The sequence below is a fragment of the Mandrillus leucophaeus genome, unplaced genomic scaffold, assembly GCF_000951045.1.
Source record: "Mandrillus leucophaeus isolate KB7577 unplaced genomic scaffold, Mleu.le_1.0 Scaffold250, whole genome shotgun sequence".
Lineage (NCBI taxonomy): Eukaryota > Metazoa > Chordata > Mammalia > Primates > Cercopithecidae > Mandrillus > Mandrillus leucophaeus.
This window is the reverse complement of record NW_012102588.1, coordinates 2,694,735-2,702,329: the sequence shown is the minus strand read 5'-3', so window position 1 is coordinate 2,702,329 and position 7,595 is coordinate 2,694,735.

The window sequence follows — 7,595 nt, the reverse complement described above, 5'->3', positions numbered from 1 at the left end:
GCCTCCTAAGAAAAATGGAGTCATAAGGATTATAGAAGTTATTATTGGTAGTTTATTTCATGTGTGCAATAGTGATAGTGTTGTGGTATTTATGTTTAAACTAAATATTGTGAATATGGTAACCAGTGGAACGATAAAACTTAGAAGGTTTATGATTATTGTGGGGGATTATAAATAAGGATAGTTATTATTCAGACTATATGCACAGTTGATGAATAAATAGGCTAAGAGTTTTCATAGTTGTGTTTGATTAAATTCTCCTCATCCTCTTACTAGAATAGATAATATGGTGATTATTTGTATTATATTTAGATTAATTGATGATAATGATATTGAAAATATAATTGAACTTGGTCCCAGTTTTTGTCATGTTAATAGGATTATGCTCGGTATTAGTGAAATTCTTTATGTTACTTCTGGGACTCAGAAATGGAATAGGGAGAGTCCAAGTTTTATCATTAGTGCTATGGTAACTACTAGGGATGTTGTTTGGTTGGGAATTTTTATGACTCTTAATTGCCCAGAATACAATATGTTAATGATGCTGTCTATCATTACGGGTATAGATATGGTTGCTTGTGTTAAGAAATATTTGGTAGCTGCTTCTGTGGATCATGGATTTGCTTTTTTCATTAAAATGGGAATCATGGCTAATATGTTTATTTCTAATCCCATTTAGATTATTAATCAATGTGAGCTAAATATTGTGGTTGTTTTCCTATGAAGAGAGTAAATAGAATGGTAGAAAAAATAGGGGATTAATTAGTATGGAAAGAATATAAACCAATGTTTTTGGGGATATGTGCCTGGTAGCTTATTTAGCTGACCTTACTATAGAATACGGTATATTAGGCAGCACAGAGATTTTTGATTTTTTTTTCTTTTTTTTTTTTTTTTTTTGAGATGGAGTCTCACTCTGCCTCCCAGGCTGCAGTGCAGTGGTCAGATCTCGGCTTACTGCAACCTCCGCCTCCCGGGTCCAAGCAATTCTCCTATTTCAGCCTCCAGAGTAGCTGGGATTATTGGCGTGTGCCACCACACCCAGCTAATTTTTGTTTTGTTGGTAGAGACTGGGTTTCACCATATTGGCCAGGCTGGTCTCGAACTCCTGACTTCAAGTGATCCATCTGCCTCAGTCTCCCAAAGTGCTGGGATTGCAGGTGTGAGCCACCACACCTGGCTGATTTTTGAATTCTTTAGAGTAGGTTCAATTCCTATCATTCGGGAAATAAGAGGACTTAAATCTATCATTTACTCTCTTAAAGTAACTATTTTATCAGACAAATTTCTTACGTGTGTGGTGGAATATGCAGTAGTAAAATAGGTACTGAGATGTGTCATATGCATAAGGCTAGTTTGTGTGGTTAGAAATTTTTTCATGGAAGGTACATGAGTTCATCATAGTGGAATCATGGGTATAATGCTCAAAGTCAAGAACTATAAGATAGGAAAAGGGTGTTCAGGATGAAGTTGAGTGTATAAATTTCTGGTATGTGAATATCATGGAGTTCTTTTAGGTGATGGATAGTGGTTAGGGCATTTATTATAATGACGTTGGTGTACTATGCTATCTAAAAAAAAAATAGGACAAATTGGCCTGCAGCATATTGAATGTTAAAGCCTGACACAAGTTCCAACACCTTGTGTCAAACTGAATGAGGCTCCATTAGTTTTTGCTACTGTTGAAGTAAATCATACTATGGCTAAGGATCATGATGAAAAACATCGTCATATGTATTCTCAGGTATCAATTAAAGTTGTAATGTAAATGATTTGCTTATTGAGAGAACTAATAATGATGGCTGAGATAACTTCATATAAATTCATTTGTGCTGCTGCTCATAGTGCACCAATTAATGCACATTGTCAAACTGATGCTCATCCTGATTGAAGGATGGAATATATGGGGAGGCTTCATGTGGTTAAAATGAATAGTGTTCCTATAGTCATGTTAATTAGTGGGTACAGTAAGGTTAGTAGAATTCACATAGTAAGTGCAATGGTCAGGGCCAGGGTGGGTGCAATGGCATATGATAGTAAAGAAGATGTTAGTGGTCCTAATGGTTCTTTAATGAATAGTTTTATGGCATTAGTGAAGAAGTGAAATGGGCCATAGGGGCCTACAATATTAGGTCCTTTATGAAACTGTATATAATCTAATACTTTTTATTCAGCTGTTAGCAATGCTATTGCAAGGAGAGGGGGACTAATAAGTAGAAGATTAACCATAAACATGCTGTTAAGAAGAGGAGTTGAGCTGATTGTAAAGTTTTAAGTTTTATGCAATGACTGGGCTCTGCCATCTCAATAAGCCCTTGTCCTCGGCAGGACATTTAATAGTATATTAGGTTGAGATTATATATAATCTATTAAAATTGAGGAAGTTTTTTGAAATGGGCTCTATTTCTCTTATTCTTTTGTACTAGGAGAAATACTGAATAGGTAGAAATGGATCTGGATTGCTCCGGTCTGAACTCAGACCACATAAGACTTTAATTATTGAACAAACGAACCGTTAATAGTAGTTACACGGTTGGAATGTCCTGATTCAACATCGAGGTTGCAAACCCTATTGTTGATAATGAACTCTAAAATAGGGTTGTGCTGTTATCCCTAGGGTAATTTGTTCCATTGATTAAATTGCTTAGGTTAATAAGTAATTACGTTACTTTGACTGGTCTAGTCTAGATTTTAATCATTTGGATGTTGTGTTGTGCTCTGAAGTCACCTCAACCAAAATTTTTAGTCTGGTAGATTAGGTGTTATTCCTTTGAGTAGTTAGGTTAAAGTTGTGTTATGTAGACTAATTCATATACATTCCATAGGGTCTTCTTGTTTTATTTTAATATCCCTGCCTTTCTGCAGGGGCAGGAAGGTCAGTTTCACTAATTGGAAGTAAGAGACACTTGAACCCTCTTGTGGTCATTCATACAAGTCCCTATTTAGGAAACAAATGATTATGCTACCTTTGCATGGTCACAATAATGCAGCCGTTAAACATGTGTCACCAGGCAGGTGACATACTAGTCTGATACCAGTTATGTGAGAGGTAATGTTTTTGGCAAATAAGCAGGGTTTGTATTTGCTGAGCTCCTTTTAGTTTCTTTAATCTTTCCTTAAGTAGTGCAGTAGTGGATGCCTCTGTAGGGTTAACAACTGGTCTTTTTTGTTTTTTAGAGACAAGGTCTCACTCTGTCACCCAGAATGGAGGGCAAGTGGCGTGATCATGGCTCACTGCAACCTCCAACTCCTGGGCCCAAGGGACCCTCCTACCTCAGTCTCCCAAGTAGTGAGGACGATAGGCACATGCCACCACACCCGGCTAATTGGTTTATTTTTTGTAAAGATGGGATCTGGAACTCCTGGCCTCAAGCAATCCTCCCACCTTGGACTCCTAAAACATTGGAATATAGGTGTGAGCCACTGAACCCTGCAATATTTGTTTAGATAAACAGTTAATTGACTGGTTTAATTTATTGAGTTGGCAACTATCAGCTAACATTAGGAATGCTATTGTATCTAATATAAGCTTATTGCAAGGATAAATTTTTTCTTGTTACTTATATTAACAGAATTGCCTCTATTTATACATAGGTTAGTCCAGTAAAATATTAGGAGTTTATATAAATAGTTGGAATTAAGATATGGATTGTTGAGCTTGAACCCTTTCTTAATTGATGGCTGCTTTTAAGCCAACTCAGAATTTAATAGTTTACATTCTATAGAAGGTTGTTTCCTGTTTCTAAAGTGTTGTCCCTCTTTAAATTAACACTTAAATTTACATTAAGGTTAAATATTTCTTTAGGTAAATTGAATTGAAGGTTGAATTGAAATTCAGTGCTCACCCAGCTCAATTGGCATTTACCTCTACTGAAGGATATTCTCACAATTTCACCATATGGACAAGTTTGTTCTTGTAACTGTCCATGAGTAACTCATCTGGTTTTGGGGTTTTTAGCTAAAGTTTTCTTTGTAAAATTGTTCCAGTTAATTCATTATGCAAAAGGCAAAAGGGGTAAGCTTTGTTTTGTTTTGTTCTGTTTTCAGTTCATTATTTCATCTTTCTCTTACAGTACTTTTTCTATAGCATCTAAATAAATTTCTATCTCCTATCCTCCCTGTTGTAAATAATGTTTTGGTTAAAATGTGTATGTAGTTGTTAAATTTTGTTAGTTTTAGTTCAACCTTCCAGGCACAAGCCAGGTGCCTTGAGTTAAACTACATCGTGGTTTGTCCAAGCACACTTTCCCGTATTCTTTGTTCTGACATATCCTCTTATAGATGGGTCTGTGTTAATTATAAACTTGGGTTTATTGAAGCATTTGAGGAAGGTAATGGGTGGTCTATTCATGCTTCACAACCGTATTCAATTAAGCTCTCTATTCTTAATTTACTACTAGATCCTCCTTTGGCCTGTAGTTTCATAAAGCTTATCATGGGTTGGGTGTACTTTAATCAGACAATGTAAGCCATTTCTTTCCATCTCATAAGCTACACGTTGACCCAATGTTTCCATGTAAGTACTTGTGCTTACTTTATGACCTTTTTAGGTTTTGCTGAAGATGGTAGTATACAGGCTGAATTGACAAGAAATAGTGAGATTTATCACTGCTTATTAATTATGAACCAGGCTTCTCTAGAGGGGATGGAAATACCATACCACCAAGTCCTTTGAGTTTTAAGCTGTTGCTGATAGTACTCTAGTGAATAACTTTAAGTTTATGGCTAAACATAGTGGGGTATCTAATCCCAGTTTAGGTCTTAGCTATTGTGTATTCAGATCATATTAAAGTCATTTTTGTAGTTTATTTGCACTATCCTAAACACAAACGTGCTTTTCAGATTTTATTAATTTAGGTTTACGACTGTGGTGACTGACACAAAATTTACTAACCCTAAGGAAAATTAGCATAGTTTAGTCAAACTTTTCATTTATTGCTTTTCATTATTGCTATTTCCTGTAGGGGTGTGGTTGAGCACGATGTTAGGTGCTACCAATTAGTGTGCTTGATGCCTGCTCCTTTTACTGATTACACATGCAATGCAGATACTTGCACATGTAATCTTACTAAGAATTAACAGAAGGGCCAGAACCAAACCTGTGTGTTTATGGAGTTACATGAACCCATCTAGGCATTTTCAGTGCCTTACTTTAGTGGACTGAGCTACATCGACTTATATCTAGAAAATTGTCTCTTGGGGAAAAACTGCTAAATTATGTGGCATTGGAGGCTCTTTCGATAATCTTAGTAGGAAAAAATTTTTAGCCTAGAAAGCCTAATTTTTAATTGCTGTTTGGGTTTTTGAAAAATGCTTTAATTAGGAGTTGGGCTAATGCTAGATGAACTTATAATTAAATTTAATAGCATGTGAGTATATATAGGAGCTTTAGCTAGCAGTCAGTAGATACAAGATTTCTTATTTGGGCAGGGTTGGCAAGAATAAAAGACTTATTCAGATACTACAAGAGCTTAAGGAGGGTAGAGGGGTTTACAAAGTTAACCATACATGGCAGGAAGAACTGCTTGTATGTGTCCGTCTGTATCTTGTTTTTATTATGACCATTGAGCATGAATCAATTAGCACCAAATGATTTTATGTGAGTAAAGAATATTCCATTTAAGCACAGCTACAATCTAGTTGACTGTGTCAAGGCATTGGCAGCCACGTTGGATCCCAGCACCCCCCAAAATTAAAAAATACCAAATACATGACACCACAGTTACATGTGATCATGTGCTAGTTAGTCATCAGTCACTGAGATGTCTTATTTAGGGGGAACAAATGAGTGGTTTCAAATCTATGGCCCTGAAGTGAGAACCAGATGTCAGGTACAGTTTCAAGTCTAGAAGCCCCCAGGTTTTATGGGCCCAAAGCAAGAAGGACATTTCCCGACTAGGTTGCTGGCTCATCAAAGCTTTGCAGCAAAGCAATCCTATTGGAGGTGATAAGCATGTTGTTGAGGATTGATTTGATGCAATGTGCCATGTACAATCAATGATATTATGTCCTATGTAAAATAAAGGAATTAATGTACTGGACAATATCCAAGTGTTGAATCTATCTTATGTAATCTTGCACTATAACATGCTGTGCACTGTAATTAGTGCAATGTACATGCGCATATGCATGGGGAATGGACCTTAATGCACAGTAAAACATTTATGTACAATGAAGCATACATAGCACTCGTACATTATTAACAGGGCAAGGCACGTAATGCGGGTGGAGGGTCTCTTTGGAGGTTAAAAAGAATAAAGAATGTGGAGGAAAATGAAAAGATAGATAGTTCCTCAAATGAGAGGGACATAGGGGTCAAAGAAAACGTTGTCTTTTTTTTTTTTTTTTTTTTGAGACAGAGTCTCACTGTGTCACTCAGGCTGGAGTGCAGTGGTGTGATCCTGGCTCACTGCAGCCTCAACCTCCTGGGCTCAAGGCATCCTCCTGTCTCAGCCTCTTGAGTAGCTGAGACTCAGGTGTGCACCACTACGCCTGGCTAATTTTTTTAAAAATAGAGATGGGGGTCTCACTATGTTGCTCAGACTGGTCTTGAACTCCTGGGCTCAAGCAATCCTCCCACCTCAGCTTCCCAGACTGCTAAGATAATGGGTGTGAGCCATCGTGCCTGGTGGGAGAGGTGTTTTCTTAATGAAAGAAACAGAACTGTGTTTATATAACGCAAATAAAAAGGAGAGAATTAGACAGAAAAGAGAAGAAAATTTAGGAGCAAACAAAGTGGCAAAGGCCTGTGTGCAGAGGGACAGGTGCTGGGCGGAAGATCAGAGCAGAGTGTGGCATGCAGAAGGGGCAGGGCACGCTGGCTGGAAGAGGACACACCCTCCCAGCACGAGGAGGACCCAGCATGGGGAAGTCTGGGGCGTTTAGCACGTGGCACAGTGCCAACACCCAGCAGGCTCCCACGACTACCAAGACCAACGGCTTCAAATTAAATCCCAGTCTTATCACACAGTAGCTGTGTGACCTCAGCAAGGTAAATAACCTCTCCTACCCGGGAAGAGGCCAGATCTTAAGCAAAGCACAAAGGAGTTGCAGTTTTGGGAAGGGACTCTGTGAAAAGGGGAGAAGATTTGGAACAATTCTTGTGAAGAATGGGAGACAGATGACCACAGACCAGTACAAAGAATGCGTACAAAATGTGGTAAACAGGCATCAGAGTAGTATAAATGTAAAAATAATGCCATGGTTAGGAATTGAGATTTCAGTCCTTTTTAAAAAAAATTTGGGTTTAATTTCTGTATAGGTCAAACAACAAATACCCCAAGGCCAGGATCGGGGCCTGTTGTAACTGAGAAAGCAAGAGCTGCCTGAGATGTTCATTTTATGCATCAAGTTGACAGGGTCTCAGGGTGCTCAGATGGTCAGTCAAACATTATTCTGGGTGTTTTTGTGAGGATGTATTAGTCCATTTTCAGGCTGCTGATAAAGACATACCCAAGACTAAGCAATTTACAAAAGAAAGAGGTTTAATGAACTCACAGTTCCACGTGGCTGGAGAGGCCTCACAATCATGGTGGAAGGCGAAAGGTACATCTCATATGGCAGCAGACAAGACGAATGAGAGCCAAGTGAAAGGG